This window comes from Camellia sinensis, chromosome 13 (assembly GCF_055761805.1).
Source record: "Camellia sinensis isolate YWXY chromosome 13, ASM5576180v1, whole genome shotgun sequence".
Taxonomy (NCBI): domain Eukaryota; kingdom Viridiplantae; phylum Streptophyta; class Magnoliopsida; order Ericales; family Theaceae; genus Camellia; species Camellia sinensis.
In genome coordinates this window covers 101,131,384-101,140,437 of record NC_138973.1, presented here as the reverse complement: position 1 = coordinate 101,140,437, position 9,054 = coordinate 101,131,384, and positions in this window count along the sequence as shown.

The window sequence follows — 9,054 nt, the reverse complement described above, 5'->3', positions numbered from 1 at the left end:
CCATGATGGAGTTAGGTTTTAGCTGTAGTTTCATGTGCATTCATCCTATATTGAGTTGTGCATTTCGACTCCTCGGCCATCATGCCTCGGTATGCATGATTGGTGGCACGAGGATCGAGACATGCATATATCTGTGCAAATACATTGCTATGCCCCTTTCCTGCTCTCTGTTGCAGCAGAACGAAGAATCAGCAACCTTTTGGAGCTTGGCACGCATTTCAAGAACAGGTGTAAACAGAGGCTAATTGGGGCATTCCGGTGGATTTCCGCGCAAAACAATCCGGACATGCATCATCCACCAGAAGCAAGGCAGTCCCTGGCTTGCACGCCAGTTTTATTTGCTTTCTTATTTAATTTGTTAATTAATTAGGATTTTGTAATATTTTGGACTGTAATATTCTTTTATTCGGGACTGTAATATTTGGACTGTATATTTATTCGGACCCTCTGCGCGAGGGCACAACTGTAATAAGTGTGGGTGAGTGTGATGTATGTCTTCCAACCCCACGTCTTTCTTCCCTTTTATTTATCCGCTTATGATGGTTAGATTAGGGCATATTTAAATTAGCATACAGTATGACAACATGTTTGCATTCATTCATCTGTATTGCATGCACCGGGCTCGGCGCATCATGCTAACTGCATTGTACTTTCAATATTCAAAGTTGAATACATGATAGTCGTAACATTTCATATACCATCTTAGAATAGCCGAGCCTGCTATAATTGCATTTTGCATGTGTTGCATTAGGCATTTCTGTATAGTTAGGATCATGCATGATTTCTAATGAATTCCTATTTTGGCTTGGAGTACTCGGTAAGCTTTATGCTTTAGCATCCTTGCATGCGTGTGAGTGACTGCCATGAATAACATGCTTACCATGAGGCTATATGCTTATCTGATATAACTGCCTGAATGCCTGTGGGTGAAGGTTGGGTTACTTAAATTGGAATAAATCATCAAATGTTTTAAAGCCTATCTGCGGGTAGCAAACCACTTTCATAAAACAAACATGAAATGTTTCGTTCCAATTCAGGCGACCCGGTCTATATTTATATGCTGTGAGCATCACATAGTAACCTAGGCTAAAAACCGGAATAAGAACTCGCAAAGTTTTCAAAAATAGATATCATGGTTAGTAGAGGCCGGTCTATGACCGGGCGAGCGGGGGTGCTCACGAAGTGACCTTCCCCAATCGTACCCAAGTTCCCGAGCCGAGGCAACTTTGGTGATGACAGACACGTGGCCTTTTGGCACCGAGTCAGGGTTTCCTAAATTTCCCAAAATGAAATATTTAGGTGGCGACTCTGTATCTGGCAAAGCAGTCCATGTTTGGCACTACTTTTTCAAAAATCAGTTTCTTAAAACGATTTGCCGGATTTGGACTCTTTGGTTCAGATTAGGAACCGTGACATTTTAAGAGTCCGAGCTGTAGTGACCCCAAATGAACAGAACGGGAGCTCGTTCCTCCCGGGGCGTTCGGGGACGTCTACAGTTTCTGGCGACTCCGCTGGGGATTTAGAGAGCTTGACTCGAACTCATGATATCTGTTTTTGACTACACTTGTGTGTTTCTTTGCATTGCATTTGCATTGGTGCGCCTAGGACACCGTGTTTGCCATCTGCTATTCCTGAACGGTTTGCCGGAGGCTTGTCTTGTCAAGGCATGACCATAAGGCTGACCGGTTGTGGGCTCTGCCAGTATGGGAACACAAACCCCGGTTTTACCGGGGCACCCTCTTTGACCATTCGACCTAGTGCATATTCGGATCCATAGTGACCATTCCAAACTAGGACAGGTTGCTTACCCGTTTATAGGTTGTTTGAAACCGCCGCGTGCGTAATGAAACCCTAGCTCCTGACACAATAGGACAGGGAAACCCTACCCCAACATAGGGGTGTTTTGACTCTCACTTATCTGTTATGTGCTTTAGAGTGCGTCTCTACAGGAATGCATGTATCAGTATATGAGTTTGGGCATCAAGCCTGCGGGCTTCAGTTCAATATTGTCAGTATCAAGCCTGCGGGCATCAGTTCAGTATTGACAGTATCAGGCCTGCGGGCATCAGATCAGTATGTGAGTTCAAGTATCAGGCCTGCGGGCATCAGTTTAGTACATGAGTTTCAGCATCAGGCCTGCGGGCATCAGTTCAGCATTATGAGTATCAGGCCTGCGGGCATCAACCAGTATTTGAGAACGAGTTATCTGCGGATATCAGATTCTGTTTTAGGGAACAATGATACAGGGATAATAATCAGTGTTTGAGGACAGTGTGTTATTCAGCTTATTGACTATGTGTTATTATGCCCGACTGTGTGTCATGCATTTTATTTTAAGCTGTTATGCTGCCCGTTTCTCTGTTTATTTATTTCCTTTTCGCTTTATTTATCTTTTGCTAGGTCAGTTTTTAGCATGATTGCTTCCAACCCAGCAGGCATTCCCCAAGCACTTTGGACACGAGGTCGTCGACTTCATCGATCTGAGGATCTAATCGACGGACAGCCGGTGTTCCATTCTCTACCCCCTGTTACCAGAAGGAAGCCGAAAAGGCGCAGTATGTCAGAATAGAGGTTGTCAGAACAGTGGGTTACTTTATCAGAGGACTACAGGACTGAGGTATCAATTACTGCTGCAGAAATAGACATACCAGTTAGACAGATGGAGCAACAGAATACATCAGGGATGGAGGCTCTAATGCGCCAGATGCAGGAGAGCATGAGACAGATGCATGACGATGCCGCCCGTCAAGCAGAATTCTCCAAACAGCAGGCCGCAGTCATGGCCCAGCAGGCTGAGCTGATTACCAGACTGCAACAACAGAATACAGCGTCTGCTTCACACCAAATCCCTCCTCCGGCAGGGGCTCCGTTACCTGAGCAGGCACCTACTGTTCAGAACGCCCCACCAAATGCCCAGAATACCCTACCAAATGTCCAAAACTTACAAGAGGACACGAGTCTTCCAACGGGGCCAGCTCCGCCCCCGCTTCCACCACAACTGTCCAAGGTCCATACATCCAATCACCCGGACTCTCCCATCGAGGTCGAGGTTGATCACACAGCTCTGAAGTTGAGCAAACTGGAGAAGCTCTTCAAGAAATCCCAAGGGGTCAAGGCTATGCCGGATATCGAAGATGGATATACCGAGGAGGCCGTAACACTCCCCGATAGGTTCAAAATGCCACAAATCGACCGTTTTGATGGGTCCGGCGACCCCATGGTCCATATTCGACTGTTTGCGGATGTCTTGCGGCCAATGGGCCTTACAAGACCACAGAAGCTCTCACTATTCGGCCGAACCCTGTCGGGTATGGCCTCCCATTGGTACGCAAGATTACAAGATGAAGTGAAAAGGAATTGGGATGAAATGGCTGAGGCCTTTGTCGCACAATATTCATACAACACCCAGATCGAGATCACAACTCGTGATCTTGAAACGACAAGGCAAGAGCCTAAGGAATCTTTTTCGGACTTTGTGATCCGATGGAGGGCGAAGGCGTCAATGATGACTTTAAGGCCTACGGACAAAGATCAAATCCGGATGATTGTGCGCAATCTCCACCCAAAGCTAATGCAGAGGATGATTGTAGTCCCCTTCCCTACTTTCGCAGATTTACATGATATGGGGGTGCAAATCGAAGACGCAATGAAACAAGGTCTGTTTGACCATGACAGAGAACAACCGAGGAGGAACTTTAACTGTAACAACAATGCGGGCCCGAGCGGCGCTGCAAATACGAGAGCCTCGGAAGTTGGTATGGTCACCACCACTCCCCCTCCCCCTCCAAGGCCCACGACTGCCACACCCTTTTCCGGCGCGTCCGGAAGCAACACACAAAACAACCGATTCCAACCGCGAGGCCAAAGAACCTTTACCCCACTATATATGCCTCTGACCAAGGTTCTGGGAATATTGATCAGAAAAAATCATTTGAAACCCCTGGAACCAAAGCCATTACCGAATCCACTCCCCCCCTCTTATGACCCGTCAAAATACTGTGCGTACCACTAACAACACGGTCATGACACCGACCGTTGTTACAGATTGCGTCATGAGATCCAAGATCTTATTGACAAACAGGTGATCGCACCTCCTGATAAACCCAATGTCACAACCAACCCTCTCCCACCACATAACCAAGCTCCTCCTCCCAAAAGAATTAACTTTATCCAGACTGGGGTCGCATCTTACGATCCTAGCATCTATATTACTCCCACCCACCTACCCAAGCCGGAGGTGTTCCTCCCCGATTGCACTGATTTCTTGTGCATGGTGGACATCTCCAAAACCCAACCAGAACCGGTGGTGGTGACCGTCGAAGACGGAGCAGGGCAGATTTTGGGAGAGACTGAGATTGCTGAATCAGGGACTGGGCAGAATTTTGCTGAGGAAGCCTATGATCCAAGCAAGTACATCCTATCAACGAGCCGAATTGGGCTAAGTGTAGAATTGCTAGAGACAGGAGAGCTATGCATGATCCGGGGGGATGGACCTGGGCTATGGGCAGATGATTTGACAGCCGCAGGGGAGGACTTTGCCAACCTGCAACTTCTTGATGACCAGGAACTAGGGGATGCGTCGATTAACTGGTATGATTATGAGGAATCAGAGGAGGCCACGGGATGGCTCGAAGATCAACCGGATGCAGTGGGGGAAACCCGACCAGAACAGAGCCCGGCAGGGGCAGAAATATCAGTTGTGGCCGGAACGGCCGAAAATCAAGTTGTATCGCCGGAGAGCGCCGGTGTTAAGAATTCCACTCGGGACATGGGCATTATGGATATGGGAACTGTTGAACAAACAGCTGTACTGACGCAGCTGGAACAAGAAAATTTTGAGGAGGCTGAGAGAATTAGAAAAGCTAAAGGCCCTGAGGGGACCGAAAGTGCTGCGTGCACGGAAATGGAGAATGCTGCGAGCATATGGACAGAGAATACTGCGAGTGCAACTAAACCAGAGCCAGACAGGTGTCTGTTGGCTGCCAGTGGAATGTGGTGGGAAGATGACGACTTGTGTCTTGCCCACACCGATGAAGACTGGGGGAATAACCAGCCGGATGATACTTGGTACCTCGATGAGGTTGACCATATGACAAGAAGTGGGCGGTACTTCAAACCCCCACACCTGGACCAACCCGAGGCATCCGGGAAGGATAGAGAAGTGGAGAGACAGAAGGAGAAGCAGATTGAAGATGAAGCTGTGTTGAAACAATTAAAGAAGATACAAGCAGACATCTCCATCTGGGGACTGCTAATGGCATCACGAGTACACAGAGAAGCTGTCCTATCTGCTATGGACAAGTCCAAACTCTCCATAGACACCACGCCTGAACAGCTGGTTGGGCTGGTTTTTCCGGGAGGAGGTTCCCCGGCATTAACCTTTTCGGACAAGGAGCTACCGCCTGAGGGCACAAGTCATAACAAACCTCTCTATATCTCTGTGGAATGTAGAGATAAGTGGATATCTGCTATGGACAAGTCCAAACTCTCCATAGACACCACGCCTGAACAGCTGGTTGGGCTGGTTTTTCCGGGAGGAGGTTCCCCGGCATTAACCTTTTCGGACAAGGAGCTACCGCCTGAGGGCACAAGTCATAACAAACCTCTCTATATCTCTGTGGAATGTAGAGATAAGTGGATACCGGTGGTACTTGTTGATACCGGGTCTGCGATTAATGTCTGCCCGACCAGAACGGCATATGCAATCGGGTTAAAACCCGCGGACTTCGTCCCAACTACCCAAGTGATCAGAGCATATGACAATACCAGCAGAGAAGTGATGGGGACTGTTAAAATTCAAACCAAGGTTGGTCCGGGACAACACAGTATCGAATTTCATATCTTGGACGTTCCCGCAACCTTTAACCTACTTTTGGGGCGACCGTGGTTGCACCAGGTCAAAGCAGTCTCTTCCACTCTACATCAAATGCTAAAGTACCCTCACGAGAAAGGGGTAGCGATCATTTTTGGGAATTCATCAATCCATCCGCCGCCGGAAGTGTCTACACCTGTCTTGGAAATTGAGCACGGCACGGAGGATGTGTTTTTGTCGGGGTTCACTTTGGCCGAGGCTCAAGTGGTTCAGAATGTCATGGCTGTGAATGAGGGCATGTATGTTAGTGCACAATCTATCTATCTCATGAACAAGCTAAAACATACTCCCGGGATGGGATTAGGGAGAAGCGGCCGGAAGGGCGTCTCAGTGTTGGCCGAAGTGCCACACAACCCTCACGCCTTTGGACTGGGTTATCTGCCCACCAAAGAGGATTGGGTAAGGAAAGGAAAAGAAATGGCCGGAAGGGCCAGAGCAAAGAAGGCCAGGAAGCCATTTGAGTTGATGCACAGGCTCATCTGGGGTACCCTAAATGGACGCTTCGTCCGGGAGGGGAAAGATTTTCCATTCTGCGGCTTCCCGGAGCCATGGCAAAACGCGGAGGGGAAGCGCGTGCCTGGTTTTGAAATCTTCTTCGACATACAATTATCTGGGGATGACGTTGCCGAAGCGCAGACAGACCCACCAACTGAGGATGAGCAATGTGAAGCAGTGGATCCTGAGAGCACAGAGCTTGAAATGGGGGTAGCACTGGCGAGTCTACTATCAGATCCTCCGATCGGCCAAGAGTGCTTGGGGGATAACTCTTCGGTTTCTGTGATTGGAGATGAAATAGCTGCAGGCTTTCCAGCGCCGATCTTGGATGCATCTATCGCACCTTCTCTCATCTGGCAATATGAAGAAGGCTTTTTATCTAGCAGCTCCGGGTCAGGTAGTGAGCCGGAATCTGATTCTACCGAATCTTGTACGTCAGAATCAGATTCCAGCTCGACTGAGTCTGAGTCCGGTATTCCTGGGAGTGATAACCCGGATGCCACAGTCCTGTCTAGGTCGTCGTTTTCATTTTCTTTTGAGTCTGTTGTAACAGAGGAATCTGACGGCTTGGAAGTATTTAATGAGAATGATGTGGATGTGGTTTCTGAGTATTTTTCTGTGCCTTTGATTTATTGCTTAAATCAGGATTTTCAAAATTTTGATGAAAACAGCGAGGAAGAAATTCCCCCAGTTTTGCAACGATTAATTAATCAAGAGCAGGAGAGATTTGTTAAACCTTTAATGGATGAAATCACTACTGTGAATGTTGGTGCTGAGAAGGACCCGCGGCTGGTCCAGATCGGGTCCACGTTGTCTTCAGAGGAGCGCGAGCGCTTAGTCGCTTTGTTAAAAGATTTCAAAGATGTTTTCGCGTGGTCCTACAGGACATGCCTGGAATCGATCCTGAGATTGTACAGCACCGGATCCCTCTTGATCCCGAGGCCCGCCCTGTCAAACAGAAACTCAGAAGGATTCGCCCGGACTGGGCCCTCAAAATTAAGGAAGAGGTCACCAAGCAAATTGACGCAGGGTTCCTGCTGGTATCTGAATATCCAACTTGGTTGGCCAACATTGTTCCGGTGCCGAAGAAGGACGGCAGAATTCGAGTCTGTGTAGACTTCAGAGATTTGAACAGGGCCAGTCCGAAGGACGACTTTCCCTTGCCACACATTGACGAATTGGTGGATTTCACGGCAGGACACGCCTTGCTTTCGTTTATGGATGGTTTCTCAGGCTATAATCAGATAGTGATGGCACCCGAAGACCGGGAGAAGACTGCGTTTACTACCCCGTGGGGGACATATTGTTATAGAGTGATGCCATTCGGGTTGAAAAACGCTGGAGCTACGTATCAACGGGCAGCAACTACAATATTGCATGATATGATCCATAAAGAGGTCGAGGTGTATGTGGACGACATGATTGTCAAGTCCAAAGATAGAGAGGGCCACTACACCGCCTTACAAAAATTCTTTCAAAGGATCAAAGAGTTTCGGCTGCGACTGAATCCCCAGAAATGCACGTTTGGTGTTACAGCAGGGAAGATGCTAGGGTTTCTGATCACACAAAGGGGCATCGAAGTCGACCCTTCCAAAATCAAGGCCATCTTAGAAATGCCACCACCAAGGACTGAAAAGGAGGTGCGAGGCTTTCTGGGTAAAGTGCAATTCATAAGACGGTTTATTTCTAAATTAACCTTGACTTGTGAACCACTTTTTGGTCTCCTGAAGAAAGGAAAGAAATTCCAATGGGACGGCCGATGTCAAGCAGCTTTTGAGCAGATCAAAGAGTATCTACAGAACCCACCCGTGTTGTCGCCACCAGAGCCGGGGAGGCCGTTGATATTGTATCTTTCGGTAACTGAGACTACCATGGGCTGCATGCTCGCGCAGGAATCAGAAGACAAAGTGGAAAGGGCCATATACTATCTGAGCAAAAAGATGCTGGATTACGAGACCCGCTATACGCCGCTGGAGAAGGCTTGTTTGGCCTTGGTATGGGCAACCAGGAAGCTGCGGCACTACCTGTTAGCCCACTCAGTAATGTTGGTTTCGCGTTTGGATCCCATCAAATATCTCTTCGAGAAACCAGCACTTACGGGTAGGCTAGCTCGTTGGCTGCTGTTGCTCTCCGAATTTGATTTGAAGTATGTAACGCGCAAGTCAGTAAAAGGCAGAGCGGTAGCGGAGTTCCTTGCCGACCACCTGGTTGAGGGGGATGAAGCGGTTGAGTATCTCTTCCCAGATGAAGCCATTCTGCACGTCGAAGATGAAACTTGGACAATGTACTTTGATGGAGCGTCAAACCAGTATGGGTATGGGATAGGGGTGTTGCTGATAGCGCCTGACGATTCCCGTATTCCTTTAGCATTCAAGCTCCGGTTCAAAGTTTCCAACAATGAGGCAGAGTATGAAGCATGTATTGTTGGCCTGGAAGCAGCCCTGGAACTAGGGGCAAGACGGTTGGACGTCATTGGGGACTCGAACCTTGTTGTGTCTCAAGCAAAAGGAGATTGGAAAGTTAAGGAGGAAAGGATGATAATCTACCACCAAACCTTGGATTTGTTAATTCCTCGGTTTGAAAAGCTAAAATTCACCCACCTCGTAAGAGAGAACAACAGGTTTGCAGATTCACGAGCAACTCTATCTTCTATGATAGACATCCCGTCCGGAGTCCGGATGCGTCCA